This window comes from Struthio camelus, chromosome 9, assembly GCF_040807025.1.
Source record: "Struthio camelus isolate bStrCam1 chromosome 9, bStrCam1.hap1, whole genome shotgun sequence".
NCBI classification, from domain to species: Eukaryota; Metazoa; Chordata; class Aves; order Struthioniformes; family Struthionidae; genus Struthio; species Struthio camelus.
This window is the reverse complement of record NC_090950.1, coordinates 9582212-9590262: the sequence shown is the minus strand read 5'-3', so window position 1 is coordinate 9590262 and position 8051 is coordinate 9582212. Positions and strand designations below refer to the sequence as shown.

The following is an 8051-nucleotide window of genomic DNA, read 5'->3' as shown; positions in this document are numbered from 1 at the left end:
AAGGTGGAACGTGCTCCTTGACAGGAAGCTTGCTCTCCGCTTGCTCTCTGTGCTGGTGTTTTTCATGCAAATTGTGTCTGTATTGCTGCTTTAAAGTCAGTGTTGTGTCCAGACAGGACCTAGGTAAGCCTTTTTGAAATTTGGGAAATGTGTCTGGAGCAGGATTTAATTTGGATGATAAAAGGAACCACAGATGAAGAGATACTCCTTGAAGCTGCTCGTAGCAGAAGCTGAGGGGCCTGCACCGTGTGAACGTCGCAGTCCCCACGGGAGTGGGGCTGCCGAGGACTGTCTTTAATTGACTGGTGTGGTAGTTTTAATCCTATAATACAAATTGATCTTCCAACTAGGGGCGTTAGAGGTACTTACTAAGTGCTAGGGCTGGGTAGGTGCTGTTAGAAAGATGAAACTTGGAATTAGGCACTTGGAAAGCAATAACAGATTGGATATCCAATGAGTAATCAAAGAATGAAATTAGTGTGGACTGGAGGGGCCCCGCGGAGCAGTAAGGAGCTCCTGGAAGCGGCAGCCCCGCTGGCGACGGCGGCCAGCAGGCACTCCTCGCAGCGGCCGGCCCGCTCCCCAGGAGACTGCCGCCGCGCCGCTGCCCTCGGCTCCGGCTCGCGGCCAGCGCGGCGGAAAGGGTAACGTCTCAGGATCTGGCTCGCAGATTTCTGCCGGGCTGCGCGGGCACGGCCGGCGCGCTACCGCTTCACGCGGCCAGGCGCTCTGGGCTGCCCTGCCCGCTCCTCTTCGCAGCGCCAGCGAAACGGTTGGCGCTCCGAATCGGCCCGCAGACAGCTGCCCTGCGCCAGAGGAGCGAGAGCGCTCGGGGCCCTTGCCGGAGCCTGCCGCTTTGTCACGCGTGCCGCAAGTCGCTCTGCCCGGGCCGCCTGCGGGTTCTGGGCTGTCTTGTAAGGGTCCAGATCTCTGGAGTGAATTAGAAGAACCTGCCAACCTTAAATAGATAAGCAATTATAGTCTTTATTAACTTGGTTTTATAAAAATATTGTTAAATATCGTCTTTGCCCTAATGGTTGCCTGAAAAAAAACTTGGGAATGAGATTTGGCTGTAATCTAACAGATCAGGCAGAAATTAACTAAGAATGAGTACTTTAAAAAATCATACTTGTAAAGCCATTTGCGTGATTTTAAAGTGTTAGGTATTGGCAATATTGTCTCTGAAGTGTCTAAAATGAAGAGTCCGATGCTGCTTTTTTCCCCTGAGTAGTATTGTCACAATCTGCTCAGTGCTGTTACCCGATCAGAATCGGGCAAGCCCACACAAACAAGAAATGAGGAACAGCGCAGAGCCACTTCCTTACGGACTTTACAGGGCCATCAGGATATTGCGATTTCTTATCGGCAAACCTGTAAATAGCTCCCTTGGTCAGATAATGGGGCGAGATCTACTTTTTTGCTGAGCCTTCTTCCAGGAAAATCGCCCTCCTCAAGGTATCTAGTGAGAGAGGACGGTACGAAGAAAAGGAAGAAGAGTAAGAGGCAGCACTAGATAGTGACAAGAATACAAAAGACGTTTGGAAGCGGTGAGAGACCTAAGACTGTCAGGATCTGATGAATGCTAGATGTGCTGATAACAGTGACACGTAGGTAAGATGAAAAGGTGGCCAGGAGTATAAATGTCAGGATAGGCAGACGGGCTGTCTGCAGACTGGGAGATCCCACTGGGTTAGTGCACCTTTGATACAGGTTTCTTCACAGCTATAAGGGTAAGCAAATGGCTAAGTATGGCTTGTCCCCATAGTAGCTTAGCATTTATTTTTCACTCTTACAGCAGAAGCTTAGGCGTCCCAACTGTGTGCGATACGTGGGGAACAATCCATACTCAGTGTCATCTACGTGGAGATGGCTGGTGGAGGGTGGAAGAAATGAAGACTTAATCATTGTATAGGAGGAAATCAGAAGTGTGGATTAAGCGGCTTTCTTGGGGATGCTTAGCTGACAGCTAGAGCCGGCCTCCTGAAACACCTTACCTGCTGCTTGTTCTCTGGCTCTTAATTTTGCCTGTTAGCTGCCTCGGTGTAGGTAGGATTATTCTGATTCATAGTGGAGTCCTTCCAGGGCATGGCCGAACCTACAGGTACCATAACAGCTGCTGGCCAAGTGTTGTCAAAAATCAGTCAGGGCGAGCTACCTCACTCAAAATCTGTGAATTTTGATACTGGTATAAACTCAAAAGCCCTGGCAGCCTCTGAGGTGAGTGACTGGTGGAAACCATTTCATAGGGTCCTCAACCAAACTCTTGTTTCTTCTTATTTCTTCTTGTTGCTCCTTCTCAGATGCTATTGGGTTTTGGTCTCATCAGCTTTTGATTTATATGACTGTTAGAATAGGTGCCTGAATTTAAATGTTTAAGTGACTGCTTCCAAATACAGAGGTGAGCACTGGCACTTCAGTGCTGAAAGAAACCACTGATATATATTCTTTTGCCTTAAGAAGGTTTTTGTTAAGGGGAGGTCACGAGCGTGTCTGGAAAAGAAAAAAGCTCAGTTTTAGTCTGGATTAGTTCACTTATCCCATTTGTCCTGTGACTAAGCAGCTTGTAACGGGGCAAAGGAGGGGGCAGAGGGAAGGGGATGTCTTCGTGTGGCAGCAGTGTGGATTTATGCCAGTTAAAAGTACTGACTTAACTCTGGCCTTATGCTTTCAGCGGCTCCAGATGGCAGCCACGTGCACGGAGCGGGATGAAACCTGTCTCCTTGTTGAATGGTTTCAATGCAGTACAGTGAATTTAACGGGGAGGCAGGCGGGGAGACAGGGGTGTGCGTGCTAACGGGGAGGGAGACCAGCAGGCTGGAAGAAACAGCAAGGAAGCTGCTATGAGCTGGATTTTGTTCCCTGTCAGCGGGGAGGGTGGGGGAAAGGAGGGAAGAGCTCTGGCTCTGAGGAGCCTCAGAGTCAGCCCCTGAGCGCTGGCTGCACCCTCCGGGAGGGCCGGGCAAGGGAGCTCCCGGTGCAGGAGGCTCGGGGTCCCTTTGTCCTGCAAATGCCTGCAGCGCTGCTGGCGCTCCTGCCCCTTGCGGGCCCCGCTTTCCGACTAGCACAGCTGCGCGAGCTCGTTTGGAGTTGCTGGTGTTCATTGCATGCTATCGCCCATACCAAGCACTGAAAAAGTAGTGTAGGGCTTGAAAAATACAGCATCGTTGCATTTAGTCGTTGCAATTTTCAACATTGCGTCTTTTTAAAGTTCTCGTTAAACCTTTCCTCTGATTGCACGGGAACTGAAATGCTAGAAGAGAGCGTTAACTTGTTCTTGTGACGAAGGCCCTTTTTGCCACCCACGACAGCCGCACAGGACAGGGATACGAAGTGTGACTTGCCCCTCAGTGCTTCCCAGGCTGCCTGCTAGGGGTGTCTTTCAGATCCAGGCTTCTTTTAGAAGCTGTATTTGCCCCCGGTCCCGGTGAGGGAGGTCCCCCCTCCCGCGGGGACTGCTGTGTGTTGTCCTCTCAGCTTTGGCACCTGCCTCGTGTCCCCAGGCAGGCACCTCGGGCCCGCAGCCCACAGCAGCGGAGCCTTGGGCTCTGCCCGCTGATGTGTGGCCAGATGTGCTGACTAGCTTTGCACATCTGGATGCTACACCTGCATTTACAGGTTTGACCTTATGGTTAAAAACACCTTTTCCCAGACGGGCTGCGAACCTGGTGGCTCTGGTGGTGGTGGAGGGTGGGATGGGATGCTGCTGGGAAGTGTGGGGTGGCGCACTAGTTTGGGTGAAGGTGCGTTGAGGGGAGGCCAGAGGTGGGCAGACGTGCGTATCAGCTGGCTAAATCAGGCCAGCGTATCCCGCAGGCCTAGCGTGGGCGATGCTGCGGCATGGCGTGCGCCAGCCCGAGGGCTGGCGGGGGCTCCTGCAGGAGGCACGGGTGCCTGGCAGAGCCGGGTTCGTGCAGAGGATTTGGGGAGCAGAAGCGTGGCAATGAAGTCCCGCGAGCTGGGGTGTGCTCCTGCCCGCCGGTCGGGACCGCGCTGAGCCCAGCGGGGAGCTGCCGCCCGGCAGGGCTGCTCGGAGCCTGGGACACGGGTACCTGTGAGCGGCCCAGGACGCTCCTCTGCCGGGCGAGGCAGTGCCCTCGGTTGGCGGCGGACCTCGGGCCGTGCCTCTCCGTCGGTGTTTCCTGCTGATCCAGGCCTTGCCTGCCAGCTCCTCCGGGGGAAGTGGAGATCAGCCCACCATGAGCCAGCAGATTTTATTGCAGTCTTCACCTCTGCTGCGGGAAGGAAACCAAGAGCGCGCACCGGCGGCCGGAGGGAAACCGTGCTGCGCTGCCCGGGCCGGGCCGTCCCGCCGTGCGTGCCCGCGGGAGCCGGGTCCTGGCCAGCGGAGCCAGGTAGGCGAGCGGCGTTTTAGTTGCCTTGTGGTCATTTATTTTAACCCCGCGTCCCAGGAGAGCCGGGGCCGGGCGGGAGCAGCGCCCGGTGCGAGGCCGGAGAAGCGCGCCATGCGGAGTCTTTCCGGGCAGGTCGTGAGGTCCCTAACGGCCGCTGGGGTTGCGGCTCTGCTGCTGCTGGGGAGCTCGGGCTTTCTGAATGCCGCTCGGAGCCCTTGGCGGCGCGCGAGGGCGGGCGGCTTGCGGCACGGCGTGGCCGCTGGGAACACGCGCGTGCCGTTATTTTTCCCCTGCGGGTCGGTTATTTCTCCCGAAGCGCAAGGGTAGCGCCCCTATTTCAGGAGCAGCCGCGGTGCTGCGAGCCGGGGCAGACAGCCCGGTGCGTTGCCATGCCCGTGGCCAAAGACAGGGGCAATGTTTTGGGGTGGGGGGGGGGAGCCCAGCTCCTGGGTGCTTTAACTTACTAATAGCCTGCTGCTTCCCCGCTCCTGTGTACGTGTGCTCTGCTGGGGTTCCCCCCCCCCCCCGATAGCTCTGGTGCCATCTCACCTCGCGGGGTGCTACTCTGTCCCCTTCGGCGGGTGCTGGCCACGGGGTGGCACCTCCGGGGGGAGGAAGGCTGCCCTCCCTGGCGGCGCTCCTGGGTTCCCAGATTGCTGTTTTGGGAGTGTGGGGGGGGATGAGAAGGGAAGGTGAGATGAAATAAGATCAGATGTGCTGCATCACAAAGAAATCAGAAGAAAAGCAGAAAGAGTGAAAGCCTCTGAGGAGCTGGGAGGCTCATTTGGCAGGAAGTGATGGGAACAGGGCCACCAACAGGGAAACTGTTAAACCTCCTGGCCGCTGCGGGAGCGGGGAAGCGTGGCTGGCGGTATGGCTGAGGCTAATGCCTTCTGCCTGCCAGTGTGTGTCAAACCGTTTAGGGTGTTAAGGAGAAGAATTTACCAGTTAAACAACATTTCATCATTTTTCCTTAAATATTTTCCGTGTGCTGTCCTGAACCGTAACCTCACACTCTTTACCAATGCAAAGGGTTTAACGCTGCCTGCCTTGTGTAGCAAGGTGTTTTCCCTAGCTGTGATTCATCACTGTGTTTTTCCATTCCAGTCAAGCTTGGAGCGCTGAGTCAACCAGTGTCTCGCACAAGCCGGTATCAAAACAGTTGGTGAGTTTGTCCCTCTGACTGGGTTCTTCGTGGGCTGGAGGAATTTTTCCGTTTCAGGCTGTTTTACTGGCAGTTGTTGCATGCTGGAGGTTACTCGAGTCAGTAACCTGTTACAGCGTGAGCAGACTGGGAGGGGGTCTGGTGACAGGAGAGCCTTGACTGTCCGTGTGCACGTGGGTTTACTTCTTGCAGACGTTCCATCCCCCAAAGAGAGCTGCGGAGGCACTATCTGCAGGTTGTACGTTGCCTCAGATCCGAGGGTGTATTCGATGTTTGTATGCGGTGTTCCAGTGGAAGGTTTTGTACGTTAAATGCAAAGTTGAGTGAGTTAATCTTCAGGACAGTTCACAACGTTCCTGGTTAAGCTCGGTTTGTTTTGGCCGTAAGGGTGGCTATGTACTGGAACGGAGATGCTTGGGTGAGGGGAAGAAACGGAGACGGGACAGCTCAGTGCTTGCAGACCCCAAGCACAGGCAGCTCTGGGGAACAGCTCTGGGGGGGGGGGGTCCCCTGTGTCCTCGTGTAATTGGCTTCATCGTTAGCAGTGGCCGTCTCCAGGGTCCTCAGAAACGGCAATGAAGAGACCTGGTCACAAAATGTTTGCAGAACGTTTTTAAAAAAAAAAATTGTTTTTGTCACCACTTCCAGTAGAAATTTTCAAATTTTGCATAGCTGTGATTGACAGTTTTGACTCAACTGCAGACTGGCTTCCCTGGCAGGACTGTGTCTGCCCCGAGGCTTCGGAGTCTCCTGTGTCGGTGATCTCACCGCGACGGCATCGCCGCAGATGTGCTCTGGCTGGCGAGTCTGAGCAGCAGAGCCACCCCTCTAGGAAGGCACCCCGTCAAGAAAAGCTTGTTTTTGCTGAAAAACAAGGAAAAGATAGAGCTTGTGTTGTAGTTTTTGTTGGTGTGTTAAAAAAAAATACTAGGCAGAATGAGTGCTTTCTGTAGAAAGCTTTTTTCCTCTGGTGAAAGCCTCAATTTCCAGTAGAAAAACATCCTGAAGGCAGTTTTCTGAGCAGCGCCAGGCAGGAGCTATTCAGATCCAAGGTTAACAGAGGGAGATGAGAGATGAATGCGGCTGATCTTCTTGTCTGTCTGTGGCCTCAGCAGCATCCAGGAGCGAAACTTACTGCCACGTCATGCTGGTGTGGCGCTTTCTGCCGCGCGAGTAGGAGGCCTGTGTAAAGCTGAACGCTTAGCTGCAGAAGGCTGCGTGGCGCGTGCAGTAATACTAACCCCGTTCATGCCTTAGCAGTTCTTGTGCTGTTGGTGCACTCGTTGCCCAGCTCCTAGGCTGAGAGAGCAGTGAGTATCTGGGTTTATTTTCTGTGCTTTTGAGGCATATATGAAACTTTTTAGGACGTGGGAGTTCTGCTGAGATGTGTGCTGTACCAGGTGCCGTTTTCGGGGAAAATGTCATGAGCAGGTTCTAAACTTTATGATCTTGGCCACCGTGCTCCTAAAGAACAGATCTTATTTTCTGCTTCATGTAATGTTTCTCTAATTCAGTGGTGGTTTTTAACAAAACTTTTCAGGTCTATCCTGCAGGAATTGCATTTAAACCTGTTATACAACAATGTGGCTGGGAACCTTCCTCTGCAACATCTGGGTATGAGCAGCGCTGGAAACAGGATACTTGGCTAAAATGAACGTTGTCTCTGAACTATTGTGGCTTTTCCTCATGAGATCAGTTTGACACCTGCCTCTCTCTGAGGTCTGACTTTATTTTAAAGATATTGTAAATGTATAAATAGTGCTCTGACCTTCCTCACTTCCATCTTTTGCTCCCTTCTCCGTTTCCTTCTCTTCCTCCTCATCCTCTCTCACCGCCCTTTGTCCCGGCAAGCATTCCTCATCGCTGTCTTGAGACGCGGTACCTGCTGACCGTTGTTCCATGGATGCCTTGGACTGGAAGAGGAAAGAGCCGGCCTGGAGAGGCAGCTAGCATTCAGGGTTTGAGGCCACCCTAAACTAAGAGCTAAGCTCTGCTTTTTCGAAGGCATCATAGTAGCCAGGTTCTTGCAGCTCCCTGTGACCCCTGAGGATCTGGGGGGGCTCAGCAGAGCTCTGCCTTGGAAACCCCATTGGTGTGTAAGTCAAAACCAGGTTACATGTTTTGTAAGCAGACTTTAACTGCGAATTGTGAGTGGTGAGACTGTAGTTTCCCTGTGACGCTGTGATACAGGAACTTGTCAGGGTAATGCTACGAGAGGGAGGCTTATTGTTATTCTTCATGGAAGTGTCCCAGGTGTAAGGTATTTGTGTTCAAGGCCTGAATACTTGGGATTATATTTCTAACTTCCTAGAATCAGTCAAAACAACACTGGCACTGAAACTTATGTAGGAAGGCTGTTAGTGAACTATTAATTATTTTCAGTCTGCTTGACATAATGTGAAGGGTGATTAACATAACCAGTCTTGCAAGTGATGATAAATTCAACCAGCCTTACTTCTACTTTTTAAAGTTTTTCCTATTAGTGTTTCACATGGAAGCTGTCTTCCAGCTGGCACAAACACCTTTTAGAACTG

At 52.8% G+C, this 8051-nt stretch overlaps 1 protein-coding gene across 3 annotated transcripts in view; it reads left to right on the top strand.

The window, feature by feature from the left end:
* Positions 1-4254: 4254 nt before the first annotated feature.
* PIK3CB (phosphatidylinositol-4,5-bisphosphate 3-kinase catalytic subunit beta) overlaps positions 4255-8051 on the top strand; it is a 108302-nt gene continuing 104505 nt past the window's right edge. For 2 of the 3 annotated variants that reach the window (XM_068954576.1, XM_068954570.1), the window contains exons 1-2: positions 4255-4352; positions 5460-5517. The gene's annotated coding sequence lies outside the window, so the exon portion shown is untranslated. Of the gene's footprint in view, positions 4353-5459; positions 5518-6558; positions 6828-8051 lie in introns of those variants that run through there. The other variant, XM_068954572.1, reaches the window with a different exon arrangement.